Source organism: Panthera onca, chromosome B4, assembly GCF_046562875.1.
Source record: "Panthera onca isolate mPanOnc1 chromosome B4, mPanOnc1 haplotype 2, whole genome shotgun sequence".
NCBI classification, from domain to species: domain Eukaryota; kingdom Metazoa; phylum Chordata; class Mammalia; order Carnivora; family Felidae; genus Panthera; species Panthera onca.
Genome location: NC_138345.1, coordinates 100,513,232 through 100,527,836, shown reverse-complemented (window position 1 = coordinate 100,527,836; position 14,605 = coordinate 100,513,232). Strand labels below are relative to the sequence as shown.

The 14,605-nt window shown below is 37.1% G+C and overlaps 1 protein-coding gene and 1 non-coding gene across 2 annotated transcripts in view; both read right to left on the bottom strand.

Moving 5' to 3' along the window:
- Window positions 1-14,605, bottom strand: part of NAV3 (neuron navigator 3) — an 821,282-nt gene that overhangs the window by 604,470 nt on the left and 202,207 nt on the right. The gene's annotated exons all lie outside the window — the stretch shown is intronic.
- Window positions 2,508-2,614, bottom strand: LOC132660432 (U6 spliceosomal RNA). The gene has a single exon (XR_009601782.1). It is a non-coding gene; the product is annotated as a U6 spliceosomal RNA (small nuclear RNA).

Here is a 14,605-nt window from a genome sequence, read left to right as displayed (position 1 = left end):
TGTCTAAAGCAATATGTTAAAATGAAGTAAAGCTGGATGTTGAGTACACAAGAGTTAATCATTATTATTCATTTTGGTTTTCCTAACACTGAAAACAGTTCACAATAAAAACAAGAAATGTTTTTTTAAAAAGACATTATTAAATTATTTATTTATAATAGCTAAATCGATCAACCAAACAAGTAACTATGGGACTATAGACAGTAAGTTTCTGCAGAGCTATGACCTCCTCATACGTGGCATCTGACAATGTGGTCGGGGACAAGGGGTTCCTTTTGGTTGTCCCAAGAGTGCTGTCGGCATTTATTGGGAGGAAGGGGAAGAATGATAAATGCTTTACAATGCATTGGTACAATCCAGAGCAAAGAAAAATTGTCCCTACGTCTCCTGTTGACGGTTACCGTCACCATACCAAGTGGCCCTGGAACATGACTGACTTGACCAAGTGTCAGCTCAAGTCCCTTCTCATGAAAAGATGGCCTCCTTCCTTGGTATGCTGGCTTTAATAACATTTTTTTTTTTCTTTTCCCAGAGCTTCCTATGTGTCAGAGATTGTTCCTGGACCAGAGAGAGAAAAGATGTGTGAGGTTCTGCCCTAGTCCCAACCCCTAAGCTGAATTCCCAGTCCATCCCCTCAGCCGAGGACCCCATCACATTAACCCCATGAAATCTTTAAGCTCACTTGATTCAGCTACACACAGTTAAACAGACTTGGTGCTACTGATTGTCCCATAAATGCCCCCCACAAATAAATGAATCCCTTTTTGTGGCATCGTAGCGAAACCGGCAACCAGAAAGTCAACACTAATAGAACACAAATTTTGTGGGTTAGTTTTCAAAAAACTGCAACCCAATTATGTAAGACAAAACAAGCTTCTCTCTCGTGTACCAAGTATTCGGGGAAAGTATTTAAAGAAACATAACTGCCTTGCATCCTTCACAAATGAAGTTCTTGTAAAATTCCATCTTTCTCACTTGAAATATGCAGAACAAATAAAAACAGCAGGGGAAAACATTATGTTCCTTGCAACATGGCTTCTCTGCTTCATTTCTGTACTGGAAATGGTAGATTATTTGCTTTATCAGATGAATTGGCTCTGTAGCCCACTTTAAAAGAACATACATGGGTTTTCAGCAGCAGGAAGTTTGGACTTGATTAGTTCAAGATAAAAGTACACAAGGAGGGTTGAATATCATTCTGAGCCAATAAGTATATGTGTAATGGAGATGGAACAGTACAAAACATTCATATTCTTAGGTACTAATGATAAGTAGGAAAAAAGCTTGCATCTTTTAGCTAAATTGTTTACTGTCTGCAAACTCAAAGTAGTAATTCAAGGCCAAGTGACAGGAAATTACAGTTTCCTGGCTGACATCAATTCAATCTTCAGTAATAGTTCTGAAATGGGAGTTTCTAAGCCTTGAAGAGAAAGGAAACACACACACACACACACACACGCAATAATTCAGGTCATAACCCATATGATATGGCACACATTATGTGCATACAATGATGATGTATGCTTAAAAATCCAGTGCCTTATTTTATAATTTTAATCAAACTTTTTATTTAATCAGGTTCTTACATTTAGTCTGTACATGGACTCGGTTATTTACAGAATACAGGCTCGCCTAAGGGAGATGTGAAACAATGGCTGTTTCTGGTTACAACAGCAAATAGACAAGCATTTTTTCTAGGTAATCATAAAAGTAAACATACTGAGAATTGGTGAGCTAAAAAAAGTTTTAATTTTTTTTTCCAGTTTTCTTCTTGTGGAAGGTAGTTACCTACATAATTCCCCCTAGGCAAAAGGAGCATTCCTCATCTTTCCCACCCATGCCCATTCCATCGTATACATAATTACCTCAAACTATCTTGAGAGCAAAGACTGCTAACTGTCATCCAAGATCCACTCTCTATTTATCCTCAAGGTTCTAACTGTAGGCAGCATTATAACTTTCTATGCAGAAATGAGAGACTACCTTAACCAGTTTACCTGGTGGCTAGGTCTTGCCATTCTATGATGCTACGGTCAATGGAATGCAAGCAGAAATTGCACATACCAACTTTCAAACACGGACTTGAAAAGGAGATTGCTTGTGTAGTGATTTTCTCTCTTCTCCTTCCCATGGGCTACAATGTAATGTTGTACCAGTCAGACAGCTTCAGTCATGTGACAAGGACACCACCCTATGGAATGGTAGAGCAATGAAATGGAAGGAATCTGGGTCCCTGGAACAGAACCTCTAACCTGCCCTGGAACACTGACCTACTCTAAATTGTTATGAGAGTGAAAAATAAACATCAATCTTATTTGAACCACAGTACTTTTGTTACAGCAGATTCTCCTTTACCCTAAATTCAGAAATCTTGGCCTTATAGAGAACATGATAGATTGGACTGTTTTCAGTGAATATTCTCTCATCTCCCCTGTCCAAATACTTAGAATTTGTCCAAATAACTGACTTTGCTCAAGAGAGAGCGAGCGCACACGAAAGAGAGAATTAACACAAGCAGGGGTTTTATGAATTTGCGTGTCACCCTTGCACAGAGGCCATGCTAATCTTCTCTGTATCATTCCAATTTTAGTATAAGTGCTGCCCAAGAGAGCACTGCAAGCAGAGATTTTAAATCAGCTTGCCTTCTTGTCTTTCTATAATCTTCCATGAGAAGAGCATGCCTCAGGTAGCCACTGGTCCATGAAAAAAGGGGAAATGTAAGGGAGACCCATATCCATGTATCCAGCCATGATGCCAAAACCACACGAGCACAGATGAGGCATGGCCATTCCATTAACAAGAACACAAATGCTTATTTTTCTAAGCTATTGAATTTGGGAGGAAGGGCATAGGGTGAAGTTGGGCTACATTATTGAAGCAACATGCAATACTGAAAAGAATACTGATGACACAGAAAATAATGTGGACTTCACAAACTGGGAATTAAAAGTTTTCAAAACTTTTATGTGTAACTCATCATGGTTTCAATTCAATTTTCTGATCTTCAGAATAAAAAAGGTACAATATACAATCTTCAAGGACACCTACAACTTTAATATTCTAAGATTTCATACACTGCCTCCTAATTTCTGCCACTTTCTTAGCCAAGGCTATCTTGATCAGTGCATTGCAACTTTTAGGACATTCTCCTTGCTAAGAGGTGTTCTGAGCCCTCCCTGATTTCAGATCATTAAAACCAGATTTGTTACCATTTTATAGCCCAATGGTCTACACTTTAATTTCTATAATATCCTATCTTTGAACACTAGTGCAACACAAAGGAACAGATGCTATCTTATTAAATATCACAAACTGCATGTTAACTAGAGAATCAAAAGTCTACCCAGCCTATAAAACTGTGGAAATTTTCTATTAGAGGGTCCAATGGAATATTTTGAACAGAGTTATCAGAGAAAGACCAGCACTCAATGGAGAGTCACTCCTTTATGTGATGAGATTTATAAAAGGATGGGAGAGAAACCCTTTAGTGAACAGTCAGTAGTATTTGGTGTCTAGTAAAACCACTTCTTTGTGCATATTTTTTCTTGATAACAGCAGAAAATTTTTGTAGCTCACTATTCGCAGTTGTAGAATCTCTACATTCACAGCAGTTTCTTCTTCTGTGATTACAGGAAGACCACATTTCACAGTCACAGGGTTGGGAATACATTGCTTAGTTTTCACCGATGCACAAGTGGGGTTTCACCTCTGGAAGCGGACAGTCCAAGATGAGTGTGAGTTCCAATCACTCTTTCCCATCCGTGCAATTGACACGGGAAGAGTTTGAATCCCTCAGTTTACAGTTGAAGAAAAGTCAACAAGGAAAGTGGCCTGACGCATATCAGACGATGATGCAAGTGAGGAAAAACAAACAGACAAACAAACACCTGTGTTTTGTTAAGCCATTTGGAATTTCTGATCACCACATTATCTTGACAGGTACAAGAAGGATAGCTTGGCTCCATCATCCCATAGCACCACACACTACTCTGCTTCTCTACTAGAATGTCGTCACCACACGTTGAAAACCTATCTGTTTTGTTTTCGCATACATCAGTGAAATGTTGTTGAACTGGTAACGTCTGAATAAAGAAAACACAATAAAAGTTTCGGCGCCTGCTGGCATATACAACATGCCACTGCACAAAGTAGTCAATAAACTGTATGTTTTATGCAGTTCATCAATTTTCTTTTTAAGTTTATTTATTTATTTTGAGAGAGAGTGCAAGTGGGGGGAGGGGCCAAGAGAGAGGGAGAGGGAGAATCCCAAGCAGACTCCGTACATCACGGACCCCGATGTGGGTCTCTAACCCACAAACTGCGAGATGGTAGCCTGAGCCAAAACCATGAATCGGACACTTAACCAACTGAGCCACCCAGGCACCCCGATTTTCAAACGACTTGTCGATTTTCATATGGTCTAGTTTTACATTGACTTCTAATCTCATTATGAAATAGCTTTCAATAAACTCTAATAATTCATTTTAATATGCTTATAAACGTTAGGTCTCAAGTCATAAAAAAACACACGAAGATACACTCTTTTGTGTACAAACATTCATGATCCATTGAAAACGAATATTTTGAGAAACATGAAATATCATCAAATAAGTATATTCACAATCACTGCAGTACCTCTCTAGACAATGAGTCACTTAAGAAACAGTTAACACTACCTTATTTTCACTCTTCAGGAGTAAGTTATCTTAGCACATAGTTTAACAAATGATTGTGGAAATAAGGAAACGGGAAGGGAGAGAGGAAGAATACATTATCCAACAAAAGAAATTTAATAGTTATTTCTTTTGTAAAGGCCTATGTTACGCCTATGTTTCTGAAAATATGGCTCTTCATGTAATAGGTCAAGATAATGAACAAGAAAGACTACCTGATAAAGGGGAAACAGAGTGTTTAAAAACTTTTGAATCACCATTAATTCATCCACATGATACAGAATTTATATTTTAGAAATTAGAATTATACTGGACTTAATTTTTCTTTAATACTTTTAAAAAAGATTTCAGAGCAAATCAACAGTATAAAAAGTATGTTAGTAAGAACTAGCTGCTTCCAAGCACTTCAGCTACATGTAATCTGTTTACAAGTAATAAATGTGTTGATTACAAATGGTTCTTGTTATTCATAAAAGCAAGTCAGGTATTTCTTCATTCAATGAATATGCACTGAGCACCTACTAAATGCCAGGAATTAACTTCACTTTATAAAGGCACAGTAAAATGAAACGTTCTCAAATGTATTCTAGAAAAAAAGAGTTGAAAATGGTGAAATTAATTCTGATCCCGATTATCTGCATTAGTAACATTTTGGTAACACCAGGGTAGTTTCAAATGAGAAGAAACCAAGGGAAAGTGTCCATGAAGACTGATAGACCTACAGCTTAAAGAAAGAAAAAGGACATTAACAAGGCTTTTAAAATGACAGCCTACCTGACCCAAAGGTTAAGTATTAGAGAGTGTGTGTTGAGGGTGTGGGGATGTCAGGAAGGGTGCTATGGTTTTATTTTCTTGCTTTTTTTTAACTGTCACTAGGCAAACCATGCATTCTCAATTTTCCATAAGCCGGCTTATGCCACTTGCTATTGTCTTAAAACTAGTCATCCACATGTTGATTATAATTACTTATTCCCTAAACATGATTGATGCACTTGACATTGCAACCCCTGACACAGAGAGCTAGAGAAAAGGAAAAAAATTTTCCAGTACAGGGACAGGGGCAGAAGGAATTATTTATTTGGACATCAGTGGTGAACCTGTATTAACTTATGAATAAATTTACATCTACCACTCATTAAAAAATGAAGCCATCACTTCCCTCATTAAATGGCCTGGCTTTAACCCTGACAGTCAAATTGTAGGGAGCAACTAGCATGACACAATGTTTAAACAAAAACAAAACAAAAAAAGAACAACCAAAACCAGGTGACCTTGATGCTATTCTCTGGAGGAAAACACTGGTTCCAATGAGTAGTATATCTAATTGCAAATAAGAAACACTGCAGAAATATCTGCCTAGTTCTGTAAAAATATGAACACAAATTCTACTTACATAAATGATTTCAGCAACATTAGCTTACATGGCAGAGTACCATTTTGATTAAAAAATGGTTATATTAAGGTACTACATACATTTTCTTTTGCTGGCCTTTCATAAAGGCAATTTCTCACTCAATTTGTTTAGCAGTACTACACAAAATCTCTTTAGCTTGTCAATAAACATAATTCTGTGATTTGCTTCTAAGGACTAGTTAGTGTTCTTCCAGGACCTAAAAACACATAGTGAGCTCAAAGGAAGAAACATGAATTCTGACTGAAACTGTGCTTCAATGGTGATCCTATAGAAGAATATGTACTGTTGCCACCAGTGGATGAGTTATTTTTCAGCCTTAAGTTCTCCTTCCAAATGGAATAGAGATTATAATAGCTCAAACATACAGCATTTTCTATAAGCCATGCTTTGTACCAGAATCATTACCATCTCACTGAAACCTGCGAATTTGAGATTTTCATTCTCTCCATTTTACAGAGAAGGAAACTGAGGTCTACCAAAGGTCATCTATTTAGTACACGGTACAAACAGGCAGCTTGATTCTGAATTAAAAGTGTGCTTTTATGGAATTGGAGAAGATATGTGAAAATAAAACATCCAATAAAGGATTAGTATCCAAAATATATAAAGAACTTCCAAAATTCAACATCCAAAAAACAAATAATCCAATTAAAATGGGCAGAAGACATGAGATACACCTACAAAATATTACCTCACACCTGTCAGAATGGCTAAAATCAACAATATAAGAAACAAGAGATGTCGGTGAGGACGTGAAAAAAGGGAAACCCTCTTGCACTGTTGTTGGGAATGCAAACTTGTACAGCTGCTCTGGAAGAAAAGTATGGAAGCATGGAAGTTCCTCAAAAAGTTAAAAATATAACTAACCTATAATCCAGCAATCGCACTACTAGGTATTTGCCCAGTAATACTAATTACTAATGCTAATTAGTAATATTAATTCAAAGTGATACATACACCCTGATGTTCAGAGCAGCATTATCTACAATAGCCAAATTATGCAAACAGCCCAATGTCCATCAACTGATGAATGAATAAAGAAGAGATATATACATACATACACACACACACACACACACACACACACACACACACACACACACACAATGGGATATTAGCCATAAAAAAGAGTTAAATCTTGCCATTTGCAATGATGTGGATGTAGCTAGAGAGTATTATGCTAAGCGAAATAGAGAAAGACAAATACCATATGATTTCACTCATATGTGGAATATAAGAAACAAGTGAGAAAAAAAAAAAAAAAGAGAGAGAGAGGCAAACCAAAAACACAGACCCTTAACTACAGAAAGGAAACTGATGGTTAGCAGAAGGGTGGTGGGGAGCAGGGTATGTGAAATAGGTGATAGGGATTAAGGAGTACACTGGTTGTGATGAGAAGTGGGGGCTGTATGGAAGTGTTGAATCACTACACTGTATACCTGAAATTAGTATTACACTGTATGCTAACTGAAATTTGAGTAAATTTAACTTTTAATTTAATTTTAATTAACTTAAATTTAAAATTTAAATAAAATTTAAAAAAAGCTTTTAAAATAGTTTACTGAATGGTGACAGACAGTAGCTATACTTGTGGTGAATATAGTATAGAGTTGTCGAATCACTATGTATTATGTACAATGAGACTATTCTAACACTGTCAACTATACTCCCATTCAAAAAAAATCTTATGGGCGGCTGGGTGGCTCAGTCAGCTGAGTGTCCAACTCTTGACTTTGGCTCTCAGGTCATGATCCCAGTGTCCTGGATTCCTCTGCGCCGAGTACGGAGCCTGCTTGGGATTCTCTATCTCTCTCCCACTTTTAGTCTCACTTTCAAGCAGACGAAGCATGGAAATATAAGTATGTACACCAACAGACATGCACACATATATACATGCATCTATACTTATGTCTGCATTTTTCTAACTACTTATATATTAAAAACCATGAGATCATACTGATAGCTCTGATTCTCACCAAAATCATGGGTTCATATGAGGTGTCTCTTTTCTCTTTTCTCTTTTCTTTCTCCAAGAAACCTGGCTCTTATTTATCCACAATATATTTCTTCACTTAGTTCTAATATACACATGAAGTAGTTTAGAATTTCCAACCCAGATGCCTCTGAGAAATGTCTCAATTAACTGCAGTATAATATTTGAATTACGTTCATTTTTGTCTCAAACCCTGCAGTCCATAGCCAAATACTGTTTTCCCAATTTGCCTAAATCTTTCCTTCCCCATCATCAGTGTAGTGATGTCATTCATCTATAATACACTTATATTCATTTGTTACTCTTTAAACTCCACTTTGGGTTCTCCCACGTCCTGTTAATTTTAATTGTTTATCTCAGGGAAGATACATGAAGGATTACCATGTTTCCAAGACTCACAGCTATATAAAATCTATATTAAGAAATGGATCACTCTCATCTCAACCCTGTTTTCACTCATCTTCTGTGGGTAATAATCTCAGTTTCTGCTTTCTCCTTTCTAAATTTATTTGGGACAAATAAACAGACACACTATATTTTCTTATACTCCCTATTTCTGATACAAAGAGTTTCATAGTACAGTCTTTTGCACTTTCTTTTCGTTTTTGTTTTGCTTTCTGCAGTTGTATAGTGTTCCACTGTGCAAATACACCATTGCTTACTCAACCATTCTTGCATTTGTCAACATATGGGTCATTTCCAGTGTTCTCCAATTCTAATTTAAGTTGCACTGAGTAACCTTGTATAGGTATTTCCAAAAAGCTGTAGATGTAGTTACCAGGGAGAGTCCTAAAAGTGCAGTTGCTGGTCAAAAGGTAGTAGCATATGTAATTTTGCCAACTATTTCTAAATTCTCACTCAGAAGCATTTTACCAGTTTACATTCCCATCAGCAATGTTTGAGAGCACCTACTTACAGTCTCACCAATGGGATAGGTCATCACACTTTTTCATTTTAATTCACCTGATGGCCCAGAAATAGTATCCCAGTACTATTTTACTGGCATTTACCAAATCATCAGTGAATCTGAACCCTTTTTCCTATGCCCAAGGGACATTTTTATATATTCTCTCTGCCCCTCCCTCACTCACACTCTCTCTCTCTCAAAATAAATAAGTAAAAACATTTAAAAAACCACAATGCATTAAATCATGTAAGCACTTGTCACCTTTTCCTTATATAATATCTTTCTTATTATCTTAATAGATATACTTTCATGTGTTCATTTAGTATTTGTGTATTAGTCATAAAAGCTAGGAACCATGTTAAATTTGTATGCACTAATCAGTCAATGCTTTGGATGAGCCCAAACTACTGGCTCTGATATTATTGGGCCTGAGGAATATCATTTTATCATCTGCTATAATTGGCAGATACAGAAAGACTGCAGTCAGTAAAGTGACGGTGTATCATCTTAATGTGGTGACATAGGCCCCATGGGGGATAACAGCAAGTACACGTGCCTCACTAGGTTGTGAGTTTCTTGAGAGTAGATGCTGTTGCTTGTTACTCATTTATGTTTCCCATTTTTTTATAATCCCAAACGTGGTTCCTAGAAACACTCAGCAACATCCCAGTATGAAGTTCTTGCATCTGTCATCAAGAGATGTAGTTTGTCTCATTTTCTAGGTTCTTATAATCCCATATATTTGCTCCAATTCCCCTTCCTGAAACTTCCGTAGAACACATGTAAATAAAAGAAAATTACAACAAATCCCTGCCTCCCCAAGGAAACTCAAAGTAATTTTATGAAACAAATGGTATACCTTCCACATCCCTGAAAAGACCTTTTCCCAGTACCTGGTCTGAGAAAATTAAGGAGAACTAACTCCAAGCTGATTCTTCAGTAAGTAAGCATGCTCAGTTTTCTAAAAAAAAAAGTAACAAATGTTTTATTGATTCAAATACAATAAAGTAAAGGAGTTCTTTTAGCCAAGTTGGAGAAATAGAAGGCTTTATTCCTCTATTATTCTGGTTTTCAGCTTATCATTTAATCTGGAAAGCAATATTTTCCCCTTGGTAAAGGAAAACCAAATTCAGAAAGGAAGATTATTAAAAGGAAAAGGCCTCAGAAACCAAATTCATGGAAATCAAACACAGAATCCTGAAAAGATGTTTTAGAATTCGACCTTGATTAAACATCAGTCCTTTTGAGAGCTGAGAGAGTAAGATAGCTGCAGAGGAGGACCCTAGGTTCACCTCATCCCTCAAACACAGCTAGATAACTATCAAATCATTCTATACATGAATATCAAATACCCAAGAAATCGACCTGAGGACTCACAGAACAAACTGCACAACTAGAAGGAGAGAAAAGGCCACATCAAAGAAGGTAGAAGGGGAGACCTGGTTTGGAGGAGAAATGGATCACAGGTGCTATGGAGGGAGGAAACCCTGGTCAGGGAGAAAGGTGAGAGCAAGTATAGGGCACAGGGATACAAATAAGGAGAACACTTACCCAAAAAGCCATTGGCTGGGAAAAGGAGTGGGGCTGATTTTCATGAGATTTTGCAAATAGCAGGGCTCAAAGACTGGAGTTTTAGAGGTCATCAGGCTTGGTTGGCATAAAGCCCTGAGGACGCTGCCCTACACCTGCAAAGAAGGTAATAAAACAACCCCAGGGCAGACACTGCAATCTGAGGATTGCCTAAGGTGCACAAGGAGAGACTGTTCTCTCTTGCATCTGTGAGAGGTGGTTTTTGCAGACACCTCTCCAGGGATAAAGGAGTCAGTGGATGCCATTCCCCACCACCCACCCCCACTCCTGTATAGGATCAGAGACACCTGATGAGGGAGGCTAACCTGGACACCAACTGTTTAGCCCATTTTTTTAAGTTTTTTTTTAAATGGTTTATTTATTTTTTGAGAGAGAGACAGAATGTGAGCAGGGAGAGAGGAAGACACAGAATCTGAAGCAGGCTCCAGGCTCTGAGTTGTCAGCACAGAGCCCAACGCAGAGTTCGAACTCTTATACCTAGAGATCATGACCTCAGCTGAAGTTGGACACTTCCCTGACTGAGCCACCCAAGCACCACTAGCCTGCTTTGTTCCAAATCCCATGCCCCTGTGCTCTGGTAGGACTGTCCTTCTTGGTCAAACCTGCATCCATCCCAATGCAGCAAGATACTCTCCCAGAAGACCAGCATAGGGACCCCCACACCAAGTCCTAAAGTTTGGAGTATTAAAAGTCAGCAGACCTGGTTGAGACAGAGCCCAAATTGCATTGTGCTGCTCCAGGCAGGGAAGCAACCCAGAGACAGACAGCATGAAAACAGCAATCTGAAAAATGCCTGGGACACACAAATCAACATGGAACCAGTGGCATTGAAAGACACCACTGGACCAGACTTAACAGATATATGCAAAACATCCCAAAGCAGCAGAAAACACATTCATTTCAAGTGCACATGGAACATTCTCCAGAACAGACAATATACTAGGTTACAAGTCAGGCCTCAACAGGTACAAAAACATTGGTATCATACCATGCATATTTTCTGACCACAACACTATGAAACTTGAAGTCAACCACATGAAAAAATTTGGAAAGACTGCAAATATACAGAGTTTAAACAACATGCTCATAAAGAATGAATGGGTCAACCAGGAAATTAAAGAATAAATAATGAAAATGAAAACACAAAGCTCCAAAACCTCTGGGATGGAGGAAAAGCAATCATAAGAGGGAAGTATATAGCAGTACGGGTCTACCTCAAGAAGCAAGAAAAATACCTCAAATATACAACTAACCTTACACCTAACAGAGCTAGACAAACAAAGCCTAAATCCAGCAAAAGAAGGGAAATAATAAAGATTAGAGCAAAATAAATGATATAAAAACTGAAAAAAAACCAACCCAGATAGATGAAATAAGGAGCTGGTTCTTTGAAAAAAATAAAATAAAATAAAATAAAATTGGTAAACTCCTAGCCAGACTTATCAAAAAGAAAAAAGGAAGGACCCAAATAAATAAAATCACAGATGAGAGAGGAGAAATAACTACCAATACCACAGTAACACAAACAATTGTAAAAGAATATTATGAAAAATTATATGCCACCAAACTTGCAATCTGAAAGAAAGAGAAATTCCTAGAAACATAAACTACCAAAACTGAAACAGAAATAAATAGAAAACTTGAACAGTTCAATAACCAGCAAAGAAATTGAATCAGTAATCAAAAATCTCCCAGCAAACAAAAGTCCAGGGCCAGATGGCTTCACAGTGGAATTCTACCAAACAATAAAAGAAGAGTTAATACCTATTCTTCTTAAATTATTCCAAAAAAATAGAAATGGAAGGAGAATTTCCAAACTCATTCTAAGAGGCCAGCATTATGCTGATTCAAAAACTAGATAAAGACTCCATTAAAAAAGAGAACTACAGGCCAATATCCCTGATGAACATAGACGTAAAAATTCTCAACAACAGTACATTAAAAGAAATACTATGATCAAGTGGAATTTATTTCTGGGCTGCAAAAGTAGTTCAATATTCACAAATCAATCAATGTGATATACCACGTTAATAAAAGAAAGGATAAGAGCCACATGATCCTCTCAATAGATGCAGAAAAAGCATCTGACAAAGTATAATACCCATTCATGATGAAAACCCTCAAGAAAATAGAGACAGAGAGAACATACCTCAATAGAGGTCATATAATAGAGGTCATATATGAAAAACCCACAGCCGGGAATCAGGAATAAGACAGGGATGTCCATTCTCACCACTTTTATTCAACATAGTACTGGAAGTCCTAGCCTCAGCAATCAGACAACAAAAAGAAATTAAAAGCATCCAAATCAGCAAGGAGAAGTCAAACTTTCACTATTTGCATATGACATGGTGCTCTACAGAAAACCCAAAAGACTCCACCAAAAAATTGCTAGAATTGATATACAAATCCAGTAAAGCTGCAGGATAAAAATCAATGTACAGAAATCTGTTGCATTTTTATACATCAATAATGAAGCAGTAAAAAGAGAAATCAAGGAATAGATCACATTGACAAATGCACCAAAAACCTTAGTAAGATACCTAGGAATAAATCTATCCAAAGGTAAAAGATCTGTATTCTGAAAACTATAAAATACTGATGAAAGAAATTGAAGAGGACAAAAGAAATAGAAAAACATTCCATGCTCATGGATTGAAAGAATATTGTTTTTCTTTTAATTTTTTAATGTTTATTTATTTTTGAAAGAGAGACAGAGTGTGAACAGGGGAGAGGCAGAGAGAGAGGGAGACACAGAATGCAAAGCAGGCTCCAGGTTCTGAGCTGTCAACACAGAGCCCGATGCAGGGTTCGAACTCATGAATTGTGAGATCATGACTTGAGTCGAAATTGGACGCTCAACCAACTGAGCAACCAAAGCGCCCCATAAATAACAAATATTGTTAAATGCCTGTACTTCCCAAAGCAATCTACACATTTAATGCAATACCTATCAAAATACTACCAGCATTTTTCACAGAGCTAGAACAAACAACCCTAAAATTTGTATGGAACCACAAAAGACCTCAAATAACTAAAGCAATCTTGAAAAAGAGAAGCAAAGCTGGAGTCATCACAATTCCAGAATCCAAGTTTTATTACAAAGCTGTAGTGATCAAGACAGTATGGTACTGGCACAAAAACAGACACATAGATCAATGCAACAGAATGAAGAACCCAGAAATGGACCCAAAACTATATGGTAAACTCATCTTCGACCAAGCAAGAAAAAATATCAATTGGAAAAAACAATTGGTTTTGGGAAAACTGGACAGCGACATGCACAAGAATGAAATTGGACCACTTTCTTACACCATACACAAAAATGAATTCAAAATGGATGAAAGACCTAAATGTGAAACAGGAAACCATCAAAATCCTAGAGGAGAACACAAGCAGCAACCTCTCTGACATTGCCCATAGCAACTTCTTACTAGATATATCTCCCAAGGCAAGGGAAACAAAGGCAAAAAGAAACAATTGGGATTTCATCAAAATAAAAAGCTTCTGCACAGCAAAAGAATCAATGAAACCAAAAGGCAACCTATGGAATGGGAGAAGATATTTACAAATGACATATGTGATAAAGGGTTAGTATCCAAAATCTATAATGAACTAATATATTCAACACCCAAAAAACAAGTAATCCAGTTAAAAATTGGGCAGAAGACATGAACAGACATTTTTCCAAAGACATCTAGATGGGTAACACACACATGAAAAGGTGCTCAACATCACTCATGATCAGGGAAATATAAATCAAAACTACAATCAGGTATCACCTCACACCTGTCAGAATGGCTAAAATCGACAACACAGGAAACAAAAGATGTTGGCGAGGATGCAAGATAGGTGAACCCTCTTACACTGTTGGTGGGAATGCAAACTGGTGCAGCCACTCTGTAAACAGTATGAATGTTCCTCAAAAATTTTAAAATAGAACTACCCTATAATCCAGCAAGTGTACTGCCAGAAACTTACCCAAAGGATACAAATAAATAAATAAATAAATAAATAAATAAATAAAT